The 20,117-nt window shown below is 37.0% G+C and overlaps 1 long non-coding RNA gene across 1 annotated transcript in view; it reads right to left on the bottom strand.

The window, feature by feature from the left end:
* LOC112625417 overlaps positions 1–18,279 on the bottom strand; it is a 77,846-nt gene extending 59,567 nt beyond the window's left edge. The window contains exons 1-3 of the long non-coding RNA XR_003119586.1: positions 18,167–18,279; positions 17,058–17,140; positions 10,592–10,760 (exon numbers count right to left, since the gene is read on the bottom strand). This is a non-coding gene — a long non-coding RNA (uncharacterized LOC112625417). The remainder of the gene's footprint in view (positions 1–10,591; positions 10,761–17,057; positions 17,141–18,166) is intronic.
* Between the last annotated feature and the right edge of the window lie 1,838 nt (positions 18,280–20,117).

Raw genomic sequence — 20,117 nt, 5'->3', positions numbered from 1 at the left:
ATGAACTAACTTTCTTCTTATTGTGAAATTGGGATTACAAAAGAAATGTGTGCATTTAGGAAAGGTAACCCAGCACACAAAAACTCTAATGATGTAGTTAATGCTTTTTAATTAATGGAAGTGAGCCTCTTTAATAACCCAAGTTTTGAAGAAGGTCACAATTTCAAAGCTGCTTGAGTGGGAAGCAAAAACATATTTGATGTAAGACATCATAAGTAATGAAGACATTTTATGGCTTTAAGTATTATGTAAGGTCATTTGTTACTTAATGTAACAAACAGGATATTTTTATATGTTAAAGTAGCACCATACGAATAATCGATCAAAAAATAGTGTTTCATGAGAAATTGGAGGTTGGGGGATTAAAAAACCCAAATATTAACACTATTACCTATTGTATATTTGAATAGTGTTTTCAAGTTGCTTTTAATCCTTAAAACAGTAATATCTGAGATGCATGATTACATCCTTCCTACAGGTGGAGGAACAGGGCTTAGAGAATCCACATAGACTTGAGGTGTTAAGCCACTTTCAAATCAAAGCAAAACTTTCCCAGTGGGGAGCCCAGTGGATTGAGAGCTAAGAAGTGGAAAATTTGGTGTTATGACCTAGTGTTCCAGGTTTTCTGTTCATAATTCAATTGTGGTAGACATTCGTGCCACTAATGGCTATCTCCTTCAGGGACATGGAAAGTTTATACTTCTCATCGCTTTCAAAGCCTGGCATGGCCATGTCCCTTGTTTCAGCAACTATATGTCCATGGAAGTGATGTCACGTCTTAGCAAAAGCATTTAATTGACAGCACAAGACTCTCTAGCCTTCCCTTCTCCAGCACATGTTGATATGCATCTGTCCTGGACCCACAGAAAGAACTAAATGTTTATTTTCTTGAGTCTCTGAGACATTGTAATTGTATATTACGGAGCCAGATCTAACCTATCCTGGCCAAAACATTTTGCACAGTCATGCTGCATAACAACTCTTCAGTCAATGACAGACCACCTATATGACAGTGGTCCCAAAAGTTTATAATACTGTATTTTTACTGTTCCTTTTCTATGTGTAGATATGTTTAGATACACAGCTTCTTATGACTGTGTTACAATTGCCCACAGTATTCAATACAGTAGCACGCTGAACAAGTTTGCAGCTTAGGAGCACTAGGCTATACCAATTAGCACAGGTGTGTAAAACCTAGATGGGTTTGTGTAAGTACACTCTGTGATGTTTTCATGATGAAACTGTCCAATGCAACGCATTTCTCAGAAAGTATCCCCATCATTAAGGTATGCATGACTGTATTTTAAAACTAACTGGGCCCCAATTTTATCACACACTTAAAATGCAGCCTTTTCTTTTAATTACTATAATATAAAAATGTTTGATGGGTGCTTTGGTGCACTCAAAACAAATTCTCTGAAATTCCTTCTCTAATTACATTCCCTGCTACTTTTTATAACAAATCGATTTACCTCCATTTGAGGCTTCCTCTTAGAACCAAGCCTCAAAATAGCAATCTTTTGTCTTCGTGCTGACAGTCAATGACTGTTCCTGAATTTTCATTCTTTCTCTCTTACTATCATCTTTTTCTCTTCTCTAGAACTTACACTTGGCTGTTCTGTAGCTACCAGATACTAACATTAAAAAGTTGCCTCTGCCACTATTCTGTCTAATAGTAGGTATTTTTTAAAGAGATTACAACTGCAGCTGAGAACATACTGGTACTTTATTCATCAGGACTCAAAGTCAAACTCATTTAGGCCAAGGGAGGGACTTTACTGGATCAACGAGTTCGAGAAAGAGCTAAAGAATGAGAAGGTGTTTCACCAGGCTGGCCAGGCTGGTCTCAAGTTCCTGACCTCAAGTGATCTGCCCACCTCGACCTTCCAAAGTGCTGGGATTACAGGTGTGAGCCACCAGGCCCCAGAGGCAGAGGTTACAGTGAGCCAAGATCATGCCATGACACTCCAGCCTGGACGACAGGGTGAAACTCCATCTCAAAATAATAATAAGAATAATAATAATAATGAGAAAGTGGCATGGACAGAGGGACAACTGTTCCTCAGAAAACCTGGAACCGGTGAGAAAATCCTGTTTTTTCCTCCCTCCAGTTTGATTCTATTTCTTTCTGTGTTCTAGTTTCATTCTTGAGACCTATGGACAATTGCTGTCACATGACAGTGGCAGCTCACACATTTCACATCTCATAGACCTCTCCACCTGATAGATACGAATTCTTTTTCAATTACAGTATGAGGAATTCCAAGGGAGGTCTCAGGTTGGCTCAGTTTGGGTCAGATGTCTGTACTTCAACCAACCAATTAGGACAGAAAGGAGGATATCTTGCTGGCACTTGGGGCAGGTCTTCCTCTAGCCTCCAGGTGGCAGGGCTGGTCCCACAGATGGAATGACAGCAAGGTGAATAGACAAAACTATAGATGCCCACTATAGACCTACCCCAAAATACTGATGTAGTTTAATCTGGTGTTAGTTCTTAAAATTAAGATGTTGAGTACAGTAACTGTAGTATAGTTTAATCAAGTAAGTTAGACTACAGTGGGTTTTATACAGCTATACTTCTGCTGTAACTGAAAATCTGCTTTTTAAAATTATTATTATTTTTAAAGATAAGGTCTCTCTCTCTCTGTTGCCCAGGATGGAGTGCAGTAGCATGATTATAGTTCACTGTAACCTCAAACTACTGGGCTCAAGCAATTCTCTCACCTCAGCCTCCCAAGTAGCTAGGACTGCAGGAGCATGCCACAACACCCAAGGTGATTTTTTTGTTGTTGTTTTGTTTTTGTTTTTGTTTTTATTGTTGAAGAGACAGGGCTTCACTATGGTTCCCAGGTTGGTCTTGATCTCCTGGCTTAAAGCAATCCTTATGTCTTGGCCTCCCAAAGCACTGGGATTACAGGCATGAACCATACTCGACCTTCTCCTTTTATTTGAAGGTAAAACTGGCTTACAATTGCTTTTAAACTAAAAACTAACAGTGAAATCTGGAAACCATGATCCCAACTTTGCATGAAGATTAAATGGAAAAAAGCATAGATCTGAGACAAAAAGGCTGCTGATCCCACCTGCAGGTCAGCTCTATAGTCAGAGTGCTCTTAATCTCACCTCTTCTGATCATCCTTCCTCTTCTACTTTAACCACTTCTGTGTTTCAGTAGGTTGAAACGACCTCTTACTGCACATTGAAAATCACGTTTTCAAGATGCTCCTCAATTCATATATGGATAAAAAAGGTATAGAAAAGGGAAATTCACTTGTCCTTCTCTTGTAGGAAAAAAAAATTAAGTATTCTCATTGAAATAATTTAAGAATAAAATATGAGAACACAAGAATTTCCTTGGTAGAGTCTTTATTTCATAAATTAGTTCCTAAAACTGTAGAAGTGTCTGGGTGAGCTTTTCTAGGGTACTGGGGATGATTTTCATTTGGTGGGAAGAGTTTCAAAAAACAAATGTCTACATCTTTTAAAATCCTAACCTATTTTCTGTATGCTACCATTTAAAAATACTATGCCTACTTGAAAATCAAAAGGTATCTATATATGTAAAAATAGGATGATCTTAGAATTTGTTGCCTAAGCTTGAATACTTTTGAGATTGAAAGGGGGGCATTATTAAAAATACGGCTGGACAGCAGAGTAAATTGAAACAGTTCTGCCCAAATCAAATCTTAAAATCACTCTACTTAGAAACAACAATTGATCAATTTGGCTTCCCATTATGCTCCATTTTCTACTCATATTGTAAAAGAAAAAAATCCTTTGCTTTTTGTAAAAATGGGGAACGCTACAATTGACTTATTTTCCATGAAACATTCACATGGAACTGGCAAATTTTAAAAAAGAAAGCCTGATTATGTGTATAGTCTTAAATCACAGAGATGCCATTTAGAATCTATAGTTTCCTAGCCCAGCTAGAGTCAGTAAGTCAGGCCGTTACACACTGTTACCATTTGGACTTGGCCGAAAGAGAACGAGGCCTTGAAACTCCACAACTGTGGTGGACCACAGCCTCGCCCCTCTCCCACGGCTCTGGAGATTTCCAATGGGCTGAGGCCTCTGTCCAACAGCAGAGATGAAGCCATAAATCAGTCTTTCCTTGAAACCATGGGGAGAGGACTGGGGCAGTTACTGGCTATGTTTATTCTCCACAACGGCCATTCTATCCCGACTTGTTCAGAGCAGTTACTTTCAGATTAAAACTGAAAGGAATGCATCGACTGAATACTGGACACACTGAAAGTGTAAAAAGAAAAAAGCAGAAATTATTTTGAAGTAATTCTGCTTGCCAGAATTACGTATGCTTTGAGCTTTTCTTTCAACTCATTTCCAATTTCTAGCATTATGTTGTCGTTATTCAATTATGATCTAAAACAATATAGATATTGACACAAGGCATTACTGCAGTGCACATTCTGACGGCTGTGTTCTGCCCATTAATTCCTGTACTTCTCTTACTCTCCAAAAACCATGAAATCTCTTAGTATTGGTCATTCTTTAAATCCCTCATCGATATTGGAAAATCTCTTCGCTTTCTAAGTGTGCTTTCGTTCTGTTTCTCTCCGAAGGTTTTCCCATTTTCTATTCACAGAAATGCACACTTCGCTTACACAACTATGAAGCACATTTTTTTTAACTTCATGGCCTGCTTCCCATAATTCTAAGGCACTCAAATAGAGATGTCAGATAGCCATCCCATTTTCTTCCTAAATGGAAGGTAAGGAAAAGCAGGTGACATTCCAAGAGCCACGCTAAATAAAGAAAAAAAAGTCTCTGGTAACTGTGTGTTGAGCTATGAAGGCCAATGGTCCAATTATACACTATGAAACTCCATGAGTGAGTACAGATTAGTTCCTTTATCTACAAGGACCACCACAGTGCTGGATGAAGCCACTTAAAAGTGAATTCTGTCAACTTGTGAAGAGCAATTCTCTAGTACCGTAAGTCTTTCAAAGTATGATTTATTACCTCCAATAATACTTAAATATAGGCTGAAATCATTCAATCATTTTTTCACAGATTTAAATAAATTTGTCAGAAAGTTATAAACCATAGCCCAAGGGGAGACAGTGAAGCCTATAATATTCTGCACAGTATCCATTTGGGGTATGAATCAATCAATCGTGCTCATAATAAATTGGACAACTTATGTGCCTCACACTATTAAAAATAATTTCAGTGAATGGGTCACATAATTTTCTTAGTGGTACGCAATAGTCTCTTTTAAGCTTGTGAAATATGTTAAATGTTAAAGAAGGAAAGGAATACATACCCACATGTATATATAGGCATATATGTATACATCTTTATGTGTGGATACATGCATAGGTTACACATATATGTGTTGACACATATAGATACAGATAATGATAGAGAGATAGAGGGGGAGAATAGATATACATGTATAGAATGAATTAATCATGGACAACAAACAGAGATGTTTAGAGTTAAAATAATTATTTACCAATGTGGTATAGCGTTTGATGCATGACAACTGAGTAAATGATCTTTTCTCTCCCACAAGCACAGATCTCCACAGTGCTAAGTTTATGAATTCACTTTTCTACAGTTGTAAAGACTAAATAGGATATTTCCAGTTCATCATTATGAGCTCCTAATTTTATGAAATGTAAAGGACTCACAGATACCCAAGGTATGCAATGGAAGTCATCTCTTCAATAATAACAGGCATTAGGATTTAACTTTAGTTTTAAGATCTTAGGGCTTTTATGTGTTTAGAAAACTATTCAAATGATAATAAAACTGAGAGAACAGCTGCTTTTGACAGTTTAGTTTTCTTCTAAGCATCACGACTAACTGCGACTAATCCCTCCAAATGAACTTAATTTTGCAGAATGAAGCGTATTTGATATGAACAAATATTGAACAAAATGTTTCTTGTGAAGATGAGCCAGAGTCGCGCATTCACCCTTCTTGACTGTTGCAAAGTCACCTGGGGACACTTAACATTCCATAATTCAACAAGCCTGGCCATCTTTTACTTCTAGGGAGTAGTAAACTTTTACTTTCTTATTGGAATATTTTATACCTGAATATGGTTTATGTCCCAGTTTTTACTTTCTTATCTTACTAATAACTCACTTTTAGACAGAAATAAAGAAAGGGGACTTCAGCTGACAATAAGAAAAATGACTTAAGTGAACAACAAAGAAATAGATGCCAAAAAAGCCCTCTTCTTATTTTTCTGTTTTAAGTATTTATAATTTTTGCATTCTAATAATGCCTTTGTAGAATTTGGCGTGTTGGCTAGATGATTTTAAAATGGATGATAATTTACATTCCGATGCATCCCATACCCACATAGCAATGGGATTGGAAAATACTTTCCGGCCACTCTCAACAATGGTTGTGATTCTCTGATTCTCAACAATTTACTCTGAGCAGGTAAAATAAATTATGAGTAGCAAAGGAGAAGGTCATAAATTTTCCATAATATCATTATTATAATTGGGTTATCTACCTATGGAAAAATGCAAGTTCAAATGCACAATGTTCTAGATGCTGGATTGATAAAAGCCTGAACATTAGTCTTTAATAAAAATGGTTTGTAATCTAACCCAGGGTATGTCAATGAACCAAATGTGCATGACCGAAATGTGCAAGAAAATCTCTTGGAAAATAATAACTCAATTTTTCTAAGTACTTTGCAAACATTTTCTCTAAAAGTTTTATAATCTGACTCATTACAGAGGGCCCTCAACGGCCCCCCCTACCCCGCAAAATTATAGCCAAAACCCAACAACAAAAATTAACAGTTTTTGGTTGCCAATGTTGAAATTACTTTTTCTGTTCCAACCCCCTTTTTATCTAAGTGGCTCCCAGAGACCAACATCTGAATGAAGGCAGGGAGGTTTCCTTTGAATGTGCGATTATACTGGCCCAAAATAAAAACTTAATTTTTCCCTAGATCTTTTCCTAGGAATCATATTATTTCGTTGTATAATATGTTCAAGCTCTGATGGTGTCTATTTCCGCAATCACATCATGGTATCCTAACCCCTTACCTCCCTGAGGTTCACAATTAAGCTGCCCAGCAATTTGAGAATAGAGCCCATGTATACTCCACTGGATAACCAGCAACCTTCTGCTGAACACTATGAAACTCCCACCAGTAATGAAATGCATGCTTTGCTAGCAAGTACTATCCAGCTTTAGAGAACAACATTTTCTTTTTTCAGTTTCGCATGCCATAAAAAACCAGGAGAAAAATGTTTCTTTTTTTCTTTATTTTCCCCTTAGCTCAGAAACATAAATAGTGTTTCTAGATCTTTGGCCCCACTATTTAAAGACGGTGATCATTGTGTACTTAAGACTTTTTTTATTATTCAAACTATTTTATTTCTTGGCAGAAAATTAGGTCAAAAAATAACCAGAGGCTTTAAAGAATAGGAACAAACAGCCGTTTAGGGCTGTTTTCTGGTTTTTAACCATCTTTACAAACATATCAAAAACCCTATATGGATCTTATAGAAATAAGTAAGAGTATATCAAGTAAGCCTTTCAAGAACAACATGCTACAGACTGTTCTGTAAAGCAAAGAGAAAAAAAAAAGTGTGAATGTTTTTGCATGTGTTTATTAAGAAGGCTGGGCAAATGTACTCATTCAATTAGGAGTCCCAGATATCCACAAGCCTAGGAATCAAGGCACATCGGGATGGATTAACAAGCACCATGGTTGAACATCTCCAGTTTTGGGTTTAACATACCTGTAGTCATGATTTGGGGCACATGAAGGGCACAAAAAATAAAAGCTGATAGGAGAATTATTCTGAAAGAGAATTATCTTTTATAAGCAAATCAACTTGACTGCTGACTTTGGTTGTAAAAAGAAAACCCTCAGCACATGGATAGGGTAGTTGACAATTGAGAAATTAATTAAATTTTACATCCTAACATAAATTTGGGTTTCCAACAGCGGCCCAAGAGGGAAGGTATTACGGGCAGGAATAGAGAGGACAGAGGGGTGCAGAAGGAGAGAGTTGGGAAGAAGCCAGCCCAGACAGAGCACAAGGGCAGGGGCCTAGGACCTAAGAAAAAAGAGCAGTCTGAGAGCAGTGCCTGGAAGAAGGAATGACTGGTGGAATCCTAGGAACCAAATGTTTAGTATTTACTGTAAGATTTTTTTAAATAAGATTTTTTTCTTCCTGATGTTGGGCTAGGCTCTACGACTTAAACATCTAAGGAGATGATAACTGTTCTTCAATGTAGCTCCCCCAACCCTGTCCAATGACCTACAAATCATTCCTAATAAACCTGTCACTAAAGTATATGAGTGGCATTTGAGGAAATAAAAAAGTGGCTGGATTCCGTTGACCTGGAGAAGAAAGGAGTCCCCAGTTGGTAGTGGAAAGGCTCAAGAAAAATAGAAACTTGAATGGTAAAAGGAATTTAGAAGAAAAAGTGACCAGGAGAAAGTGCCACATATTTTGCGGGGACACATTGGAACTTCAAGCCATTTTTATTTAAAGATCAAAGGACCATATGCCCTCCACAGGCTGAGACTAGAAGAAGTCCAGGCAGTTGGCAGAGGGCCTACATATAAAGTAATTGGCATGGGTGCTGGGTCCAGTTAGCATTCAGTAAGTCAAAGGAGAGCCATAAAGTGGGTGCATGGAGCCATTTTTCTGGAGCTACTTTAGTAATGTTCACCATAAGAGTACAGTCACATGTCACTTAATGACGGTGATGCTTTTCTGTAAATGTGTTGCTGGTGATTTCATTATAGAGTACACAGGCACAAACCTAGATGGTAGAGCCGACTACACACTTAGGCTGTATGGTAGAGCCGATTGCTCCCAGGCTGCAAACCTGTACAGCATGGTACTGCTTTGAATACTGTGGGAAACTGTAACACAGTGGTATTTGTGCACCTAAATACATCTAAACATATAAAAGGTACAGTGAAAATATAGTGAAACCTCTCCTCTACTAAAAATACAAACAAATTAGCCAGGTGTGGTGGCAGGCGCCTGTAATCCCAGCTACTTGGGAGTCTGAGGCAGGAGAATCACTTGAACCCGGAAGGTGGAGGTTGCAGTGAGCCGAGATCGTGCCACTGTACTCCAGCCTGGGCGACAAGAGCGAGACTCCGTCTCAAAAAATGTATATATAGTATAAAGATAAAAAATGCTACGCCTATATAGGGCACGAACCATGAACAGAGCTTGCAGGACTGGCAGTTGCTCTGGGTGAGTCTGTGAGTGAGTGGTGAGTGAGTGTGAAGGTCTAGGACATTGCTGTATGCTACTGCAGAGTTTGTAAACTCTGCACACTTAAGCTACACTAAATTTATTTTTAAAAATTTATCTTTCCTCATTAATAAATTAACCATAGCTTACCATAACCTTTTTACTTTATAAGCTTTTTAATTTCTTAAAACTTTTTGACTCTTTTATAATACCATTTAGGTTACAACACAAACACATTGTATAGCTGTACAAAAATAATTTCTTTTTATACATTCTTATTCTATAAGCTTTTTTCCTATTTTTAATTTTGTTTTGTTTTGTTTTTTACTTTTTAAATGTGCTTTGTTAAAAAGGAAGACACAAACACACACATTAGCCTAGGTCTACACAGGGTGAGGATCATCAATATCACTGTCTTCCACCTCCACATCTTGTCCCACTGGAAGGTCTTCAGGGCCAATAACATGCATGGTGCTACCATCTCCTATGATAACTATGCCTTTTTCTGGAATACTTCCTGAAGGACCTGTCTGAGGCTGTTTTACAGTTAATTTTTTTTATAAGTAGGAGGATTAAAAAGAACAATGAAAGTGTAGTATATTAAATACATAAACCAGTAATAAATGCATTTATTATCAAGTATTACATACTGTACATAATTGTATAGGCTACCCTTTTATATGACTGGCAGCATAGTAGGTTCGTTTACACCAGTGTCACCACAAACACATGAGTAATAAGTTGCACTAGGATACGACAATGGTTTTGCTGTCACTAGGTGATAGGAATTTTTCAGCTCCCTTATAATAGAGGGGACCACTGTTGTATATGTGCTCTGTTGATTACCAAAATGTCATTATGCAGGGTATGACTGTATACAGCTACCTCTTCTCTCAGCCCACTTCCAGATAAAAATAAACTCTAAAAGAGCAGCAAGGTCATCTCTAGGAAAATAGAAATGAATGACCATCTAAGACCCCCACACCCCAAAATCACCTATTTTTGACAAACAATCTAGAAGGCAACATCTCTAAAACCCTTCAGGATACTAGCCTGATAATAAACCAGACCCATCAGTTAATTAATAGAGAAGCAATGTTTCTGGCTTATATTTTTAAAAATTGGATATAGCAAAAATATGTTATTTACTATAGATATACACCCTCTGCCTACAAGAACTTGAAAATGAGAGAAATAATAGTGCCCTATGGACAATAAGTGTTAAGTTTAAACCATTATGATTTAAAGTGAAGAGTGTAAAAATCATATTTAAATGTAATAACATATGTAAAGAAAGAAAATAGTAGCCACAAAGAAAAAAAAGAAAAAAAGAGAGATTTTGAAAGAGAAAAGTAGTGAGTACTTACTGAAGCATTATGCAAAGAATGCTGCGTTTCCTTAAGGTCTTGACCTGTTGAGTCAATGGGCATGAGGTGCATTTCGTTGAGGCGCCCTTAGTTGACATCTTGAAACACTCGAATCATGAGCCTCACTCCACCATTACTCACCAAGCCAACTCCTTTTTATGTAGCTTCCCTGTAAGGAGATAAATACTGATCAGATGTAAACAATGCATTGTGCATTTGGTGTTTTTATGTGCTGCTGCAGGTTAATAAATTGGCCATTCCTATTTACACATCAGGGTTTTCAGCTTGCAGTTTAAATCTTTTTCTGAGAGGAAAAAACACTTTTAGAGAGTTCGAAAACCAGGCCACTGAGCTTAGAAGGCTAGAGGTCAAGGTCTGGATCATCACAAATTACCCAGGTATTCCCACCCCACAAGGCATCTATGAATAGCCAGAGTAGCTTTTTTGGTGCTACCCTGACTGTGCAAAGGTCTACCTTGAAATTCAACAGAAAAATATCTCACTAACGTTCATTATTCTCTTAATATATAACGACTCAAACTACTGCTATCAAATACACTTGGCCTAAAATAAAGAATAGGAAAATAATGAAACAACTGCATTGAGTTTCACTCAATAAGTATGTTATTAAAGACAACAGAAACTGAGTAGCTAGATTAAGAACTAAAATACACTTTAAAAGAATAAAACACCTGCAACTCTTAATTTACCACTTTAGCCTGAAAACTAATATATCTACATCTGTTATTAAGGTAGAATTTGGCTAACTGTAAACTAATATAGTAACTTTAGGTTCTCTTTTTTTAAAAAATATGTTATGCTCAAAGATCTAGGTGGTATCATTGCGATGTTTTTTTTATTACTTCTCATGTACAGAAAAACTTGGCTATCTGGGAATAACATTATTTTTGGCTTGGACCTTATGTGGAGAATCGTAATGACACATGCAACTGTTGAAATGAAAATGAGAAATAGGTTAACCACATATGGAAACTACACTTTTTATTCCACCTCTCTGCTCCTTTCTCTTAGTTTAATAAGCCATATTCAACTTCTGCTTAACATAGAACACTACTAAGTACTGTCTAGAAATTTAGCTTAATTTTTTAGATTTCATATCAATTATACCATTTTCACCAGAGACAGAATTTGAAAAGATCAAATAATTAAGCTAAAATGTACATTAAATGTATATTAAATGAAAAGATCAAATAATTAAGCTAAAATGTATATGAAATGATAGTCCTTTGAAGCATATCTAGAACACCTTTTATTTCCCTGTCTGGAGAAGTAAAGGTTTCTCTGTGTGTAAAGTGATGTGATACGTATTCATAAGTAGAGCCCATGTTACATACTGACTGGCAGAATCAAGACAATAGTGACAAGGCTTTGAGACCGGAACCCACAGAATCTAGCATATCAAAGTAGAAAGCAGCTTACAAAGTTTTCTTTTTGAATTTTGAAAGCTTTTGTTAATTCATCTGTTTAATAAATACGTATTGAACATCTTCAATGTCTTAGGCCTTATTTTGGTGCTGGGATACATAAACTCTGTGTTCCCATTACATTCTAGTGTGAGAGACAGACACTCAACAAGATCAATTAAAATGAGTTGTCTATTAGAGAGAGATAAATGCTAAGGCTGAGGGGGGAAGAAAAAATATAAAAACAAAGCAGGGAAGAGCTGTTTTGCCGGTGGATTTTGCAATTTTAGATAGTGCAGCCAAGAAAAACTTTACTTGACTCGAAGCCTGAAGGACATTGGTTAAAAACCAGCAAAGAAGTGGAGAAGAAACCACACGGATTTGGGGAAGATCACTGTCACAGAGAACAAGGCCAGAGGTGCTGAATGAGGAGGAAGCATGTTAAGGATGACACACGCAGGGCACAATGACTCACGCCTATAATCCCAGCACTTTGGGAGACTGAGGCAGGTGGATCACGAGGTCAGGAGTTTGAGACCAGACAAGCCTGGCCAATATGGTGAAACCCCATCTCTACTTTAAAAAAAAAAAACACACACAAAAATTAGCTAGGTGTGGTGGTGCCCACCTGTAGTTCCAGCTACGTGGGAGGCTGAGGCAGAAGAATCTCTTGAACCCGAGAGGCAGAGCTTTCAGGGAGCCAATATCGTGCCACTGCACTCCAGCCTGGGTGACAGAGAGAGACTCCATCTCAGAAAAAAAAAAAAAAGAAAAAAAAAAATATGACACACGAATCCATGCGGCTGGAGCAGAGTGGAGAAAGGGAGAGTAAGAGGAGCTGTGGCGAGAAAGAAAACAGAGCAGGATGGGAAGAAGATTCTGTAGGGCCTTGTGGGTCACAAAAAGGACTTTGGCTTTTACTCTCAGTGACATGAGAGCCACTGATGGGTTTTGAGCACAGGCATGCCACAATCTGAATCACCTTTTAAGACGATTACTCCGAGGCTGGGCGCAGTGGCTCACTCCTGTAATCCCAGCACTTTGGGAGGCCGAGGCGGGCAGATCACGAGGTCAGGAGATCAAGACCATCCTGGCTAAGACGGTGAAACCCCGCCTCCACTAAAAATACAAAAAATTAGCCAGGTGTGGTGGTGGGCGCCTGTAGTCCCAGCTACTCGGAGGCTGAGGCAGGAGAATGGCGGGAACCCGGGAGGCGGAGCTTGCAGTGAGCTGAGATCTCGCCACTGCACTCCAGCCTGGGCGACAAAGTGAGACTCCATTTCAAAATAAATAAATAAATAAAATGAATTATAAAAAGAGGATTACTCTGGCTGCTGTGTCAGGAAGAAAATGAAGAATCAAGAGAGTCACTGATTGAAAAATGCTGCTATTTGGAAAGCAGCTCATAAAATAGCTATTAGCCAATTGAAGAAAAAGAATTGTTTTTGAGTACCAAGAAGTTTTAATGATAAACAAAAAAAAAAGATAATCAAACATTTCTCCCTCATACACATGCCGCATGTAGAGCAAACAAGGATTCTTAATCTGCATTTTAATGATTGTATCCAATTTAAATACCTACTTTTCATGCACATATAGTAATACTTTCTCTTTCAGAGCATGCCGTGACCTTATGAGATAAAATAATATTTAAAATGTATATTATGCCTTCTTTCCAAGTATGATATTATCACTAATTCTGAGAATGATTTCATAAACTTTTTGGCTAGAATGTAATTTGTATGTGGTTTTAATATAAGAACTGAAAATTTGAATCTATCTTTAGTCTTCATTTTGGTGACAATACTCTTTTTTTGTTACTTTTTCTCTCATTATGAAAACAACTGATTTGTCAGATTTTACTACATAATTATGAGATCGACATAAAACCTTCTATGGTTTCCTTTCACTATTTGAAAAAGTTCTGTGACACACAACACACTAAGGACAAGGTTCAAATAGCCCACGGCTTTAATAAAACTTGGTTTGTAAACGTTCATCAACCTGTCTCTGACTCAAGCTTTTGCTTTCTGATTATTCTCATAAAATCATCATACTTACATTTCCACTTGTCCCTGCAGCAAAAGATTCATATTGCATAATCAAATTGAAATCTTCTTTATTCTTAATGCTTAAAAAACTACTTTGTATTCAGCATTTTTACTAATATTTTACTATTATTTTACTGTTTTGGTGAACTGTATTTTGAGTCCTTGAGCCACTTTGCAAATTTGGGATATAAACAGCACTATGATCCCAGCAACAACAAAAATAGGATTACCGATAAGCAAAAGCAATAATACACAAATATGTGAACATAAGTTATTTAGAGAAATTGATGAATAAGAGCTTGTAGCACACACACAATCCTTGAAAACATAATTATTCAGAACATAAAGACATTTCTGCAAAAAATCATTATTATTGTTACACTTCAAAGTTAAGAAATGTGAGAAAACATTTCAGTCTAAAATGACTAAAACACCTATGAACCACCCACAGATCATCAGGGGCCACCGGTGTTCCATGGACTATGCCTTGAGAAATTGCCCTAAGGATTATTGCCCTAGGTTATTATGGCTGGATGGAGACGCTCTCAGAACAGTAAGACATCTCATTTCAACAAGGGGATTAGGCTTTCATCTAATTCACATATTGGGTTTCTGAGGAAAATTTTTACTTCAAAAAATGTTTCTGCTGATTTGAAAAAAAAGACTTTAAGAAGCATAACCACTAAGTTTGTCTAGAAGCAGAAATATGAAACAATCAAAGACAAGTTATTCGAAGAGAACAATATCATACCAGCAGCTAGAGGCACAGCTAGAATAAGAATCTAAGGTCCCCTAACACAAGACAGTGATTTTTCACTGTATCATGTTCTCTTCTTTATACAAAAGGAAGGAAATCGGGATAGGAACCTCTTAAAGCAAAAAACTATTAAAACTGTGCAACGAAGGCCTAAAGGAAATGCCTGAAGTAAATAACATGTCCAGTAAAACTTCTGGCATAGGCAAGATAAAGAGAAGAGAAATATACAGAATAATCTTTATGCTACTTCATGCTCTAAGAAAACAAAGAATATTAACAAAATGTCTCATGTTATACTGTTTCGGGACTTAAAACCAAAAATAGATTGGCAGATTTTGGCATGCCAAATTGATCGTTCATTAAATTTAATGGATCTACCATCTCGTCTGCCCACATTTTTTGCTATTATTGAAGTTCTTTCTGTGGAAGACTTAGAATTCACTTGCCAGAGTTCCATTCTCTGATCATACCATTTCCCAGTCAGAACTACACTAAAAAACAAGCATCAACTGCTGACCTTTCAAATTCATCCCTCTTTGAAACTCCAATCACAGAAAAATACTTAGGAAAATGTGCCTCTTTCATCTCTGTGTGGTGGATGCTTAGTTCTTCCTACAGAAGCTGGCAACCCCGGTTCCTTTTCTCACTTGTGAGAAATGCTTTGAAAAAGCCATGTCCAGCCAAAGTTCTCAGCCTTCTATTTCCTTCTTTACTTAAAATGAGGAAATGATTTGTAGAAAGGGGAAAAAAAACAATAATAGGATTCATTTATTGTCTACTTAGCTGGTCTGAATTATCTCCTAATCCACATCTTTGCTGACTCTAGGAACTCAAGTCCATTCTCAGCACTTGACAAAGGCACCTATTTTGCAAAACTTTGTTCTCATAACCAAGCTGGGAGTTGGTAAAACGTAAATGCTAAACTTTCTTCAACATACACTAGATGCTTAGGTTAAAGTTACTATATATATAATAGAGAGCCAAGGAATAGACAAAAATTAACATTGTGTATGTGTACACACACGTGGGTAAGCTCAAATATATACATTCAAGACTTTGCACTGCTTCACATTATTTGTTTTCACATCAAATTACCTCTGTATGCATAGTGATTGGAGCTAACACTGAAGTGCCTTTGCACTCCCCAAGTAACCACAGATCAGTAAAAGCTAACACTTATCGAGCACTCACCAGGTGCCAGTGGTTTTGCTGGGCATTTCATGTGCATTGTCTTATTTAATCCTCGCCTCATATGAGGTGGACACACTTTACAAATACGCAAACTGGGACTTCATAGTTAAATTAATTTCCTGAGGTCACAGAGCTAGTGATGAAAGTACAGAGCCTGTTCAAATCTAGATCTTACTAGGTAGCTCATAAACTGGACCACACTGTCTCCATAAAATGTAAGGAGGCCACAAGGATATTACTCGTTAAATCGCAGTTTCCCCTTTATGAGGGCTCATGGGAGAGGCCACTGTCAGTTTCAGTACCAAGAATAATGGGGCTTCTCCTGAGCAAATGATTTCTTTTATCCTCATATTGCTTACTAAAAGTGTAAATGAAATTCATGAGCCCCTTTCAGCAGGGAAGAAACCTTAAGCATTTACCTAGCAGCATATTCCTGACTTTGTGATTTTGTTCCTATTCTCATTCTGTGAGCCCATTTTCTTTATTCATGTAATTTGGTTTTCATTTAATCTTGGGTTACTTTCTGTATCCATATAAGCCATCTTAATGGTTCTCTAGGGCTAAAAGGAGATAAATGTATGAAAGAATAAGCAAAACTGGATGATAAGCGTTTAGAAATGTGAAAGATATTCCAGAAAAGACATCACCTTTTGGTGAAAAATTGTTTCAGATAACTCGCATGGTGGGTAAATCACAAGTGTCAAAGTGATAACTTATTCCGAGAGACTGACCTATGACATTGCTGATATGCTTTTCTCAGACAGTAGGATTTTGGTTTTTCACTAAAGAGCTTCACCATATCAGCAATATGTTGGAAATACAGACTTTAACTTTTCTTCTAGAGTTGTCTGGAAAGCATAAAAATAGAGATCTCTAGGTGGTGGGGATTTGGGTAGCTGATAAGAGAACATGTTGCTGCTACTATTTTCTGATTTTTTCTTTCAGTTCATAAAACAGATAAATAATATGTTTCTTTTTTCTCTTCTAAAACTTTATATTACAGTGTATTTTTAGCTAGACATGTAGTTGAATACATGCATTACCTTTCTCTTAAAAAAAATTGCAGAAAACCCCAGAATAAAGACGAAAGAAGCTCTATTTTCTTTCCTTTTTCCTTCAGTAGTCCCTGGCAAATAAGAAGAAAGAAGGATTTCTCCTGTGTAAAAACAACTGATGTACTGGTGTATTCAATTAAAAAAAATCATTTAATATTTTAAATATTCAATATAATATGAACTTACTATAATTGCCAATATTCATATTACAACAAGACAACACAAATTACCAGTGATTACAGGCTTGTCTTCCGTATACACTATAATACTGTTATTAAAATCATGAAAGGATAATATGTCTGTATGAACCAGTACAGAAATAAACTCCATAATTTACCAGATTTTTGCCTCTTTACCATATTTATTGTATTTCTAAAAACAGGTGAAATTATAAAATTGTAATGTTCCATCTTCTTGACAATCAGAATTAGTGTCTTCTCTGTAATTTTAATTTATAAAAAGTTGGCATTTTAACATAGAGTTGAACAATATGTTGTGTCCATCACATCAGTGGGGTTCCTCACTGTATATCCCCTATAAAGAATTCATGCTACTTGTGTTAAAGAATATGAGAATAATTTTTATTTTTTTAATTATAATTTCTTCTATGGTTGGATTATAACATGCCCATGGAAACTTTATAGTTAAAATGCATTTACAAGAACAATAGAAGAGTCCTGAGGTGTGCCATCAGTCTTTGGTTCAGTACAGTGCTTTCCTTGGGTAGTTTATATCTGGATTCTCCACCTTAATTTCCATTGAATTAAATGATTTAGCTGAGTCTATTTTGAGAAAATGTAAAACAAAGAAAACATGTGTAAGGATTCCCTGACAGTTTAATTATCCAAGTTCTCTCAAATCCTTGAAATGAAAGTTAATTGCCATAGACCTTACCATCATTTCTCTTTTTCTATCAGGACACGTCGATCCCAAGATCCCTATAAAAAGGAGACAACTTAGACAGCCCAGATTAAATTGGTCCACTGGAGTACCTATTGAAGAGCCATGTCGAAATTCAGCCTCTTAAAGCACAGCCTCTTAAAACCCACGCTGTAGTCACTCGCTTCTAAACTCTGCTTTCTTAAAGATTGACTTACTTTCTTTACTGGGGATCTTGAATGAGAAACTTCTCTGGAGAGAATTCAAGTCCGGGCAGTATGGCTGGCACGGGCCTGAGGAGAGATCACTTCGGTGACCGCTGAAACAAACAGCACCTGTGAGCTAGCACACGGCAGTTGTTTAATTAAGCACAGCATCACATGCAGAGCGATTTCTGATGGGAAATGAAGATCCCACTGGAAACTGCTAGGGGCATTAGACAAGCAAAATGTAATTATCTGAACTGAAATCCAGCTGACATCTCTGACAACAAATACCAGGGGATCTTTAAGGATCAGATGCTCCATTTTAAGTCAGTGCTTCTGGCTTCAGTGTTCTCTGCTCCCGCTTCGTCCCCCCAAGGTGAAGAGAGCACCTCACACTGAGTCACCAGCATGCACTTTGTCTGCCAATTCTTTCTGCTAGCAGAGAGGAGGTCGGGCTTACACTAACAGAGTAATTGAGACATGTATCCAAATATTTTAGGCCAAATGAATTTTGATTCTCTCCAAATTAAAAGAATCATATAATATTTATAGAAGCTAGAATTCTGCCTTGCCCTCTTTCCTATCCCAGATAGAGCCAGTTTCCCTTGACTTTTTAAAGTAGACACTTGGAGATAGGGTATCTCGGATTGGCCCTTTGTGGCGCCCAGTGAAGACATTCATTTAAATTGTGTCTTTTGTAAATGAATCTTTTAGGAAAGAACTCATGGACCTCTCAGCCATGGACGTTGCTGCTGCTGCTGTTGTTGTTGTTGTTGTTGTTGTTGTTGTTGTTGTTGTTTTAAGACAGAAATTAAGTGAACAGATTAAAACCAGGATATGATCTGAGCTGTGCAATGCTTGGTCTTGGGATTTTAAGTACCTCAAGTGAGATGAGAGACCACAATCACAAAGAAGGACTCTTTGCCTTAAGAATAAAAAAAATGAAAACTTTGAAAGTTTTCAAGAATATTAAGAATTAGAGATAGAAAAGATGTCTTTGTTCAATTATCTTTTAATGGTGAAGGCATAGTTCTTCTGGTCTGTATATCATGGATGTTCTCCATTTTAATTTTTAATATTTCAGTTCACATTAGCTGAAGTGCCTTCCCTTGAGAGGATTTTTATAATCTGTCTTAGCTGTTAGAAAATTGTTGCTGGTACTTTACTTAGCTCAATTTTTCCTCTGTTTAGGTTCGTGCTACTAGTCTTAATTACATTCTATTGGACTTCTCTAAATAGTTATTTCCTTTACTCCTCGATTTATTTACTTCATCATATGAAAACTACTGGTTACTTGCTGAACAAATTGTCATTGTCTCTCTCATTATTTTACTTGCTTTGAGTCCTCTCCTCATTGCCCCTTTAAAGAGAGTGAGCATTGGTCCTGTTTTGTGCCATTATCTGGCGTAATGATTAGTACCAGTGAACTGGTTTGAATGATGACGTATATAGTTACCTTAAGTGTAAAACACTGATGGGGTTGGTAACTTCCTTTAAAAAAAATTACAATCTCAGATAATGTACATGAGGAACTCACTCTCACCATAACCTTTCTTATGTAGAAAGGTTATGAAACTGAACATAGGGATTGCCTTTTTCAGGCTGTACTTCTCCACGTGCTAACATATTCAGTCTTAATTGTGTAATTATTTGTTTAACATCTGCTCTCCTCTTTAGACTGAAGCTTCATGAGAGCAGGGCCATATTTCTCTACTTTTTCTCAGAATCTTTAAAACCCTGCACAGTGACCATTACATCATATCATGATAAACAAGTATTTGTTGAGCAAAGAAGTAAATGAAGTTGGATCTCAGAAACTCACAGAGCCTTTTGTAGCCTGTCATATCCTTTATCTTCTCTATATTACTCCAGTCCTTTCACCACCTCTACCTTTCAGTTTGGTGTTATAAGATTATTTGTTCTCTGACTCATATTTATGGAAATATAACTAATTATCAACAAA

This window comes from Theropithecus gelada, chromosome 5 (assembly GCF_003255815.1).
Source record: "Theropithecus gelada isolate Dixy chromosome 5, Tgel_1.0, whole genome shotgun sequence".
Taxonomy (NCBI): Eukaryota; Metazoa; Chordata; class Mammalia; order Primates; family Cercopithecidae; genus Theropithecus; species Theropithecus gelada.
Note: the sequence above shows the minus strand (reverse complement) of the source record. Positions and strands in the feature narration are given on the sequence as shown.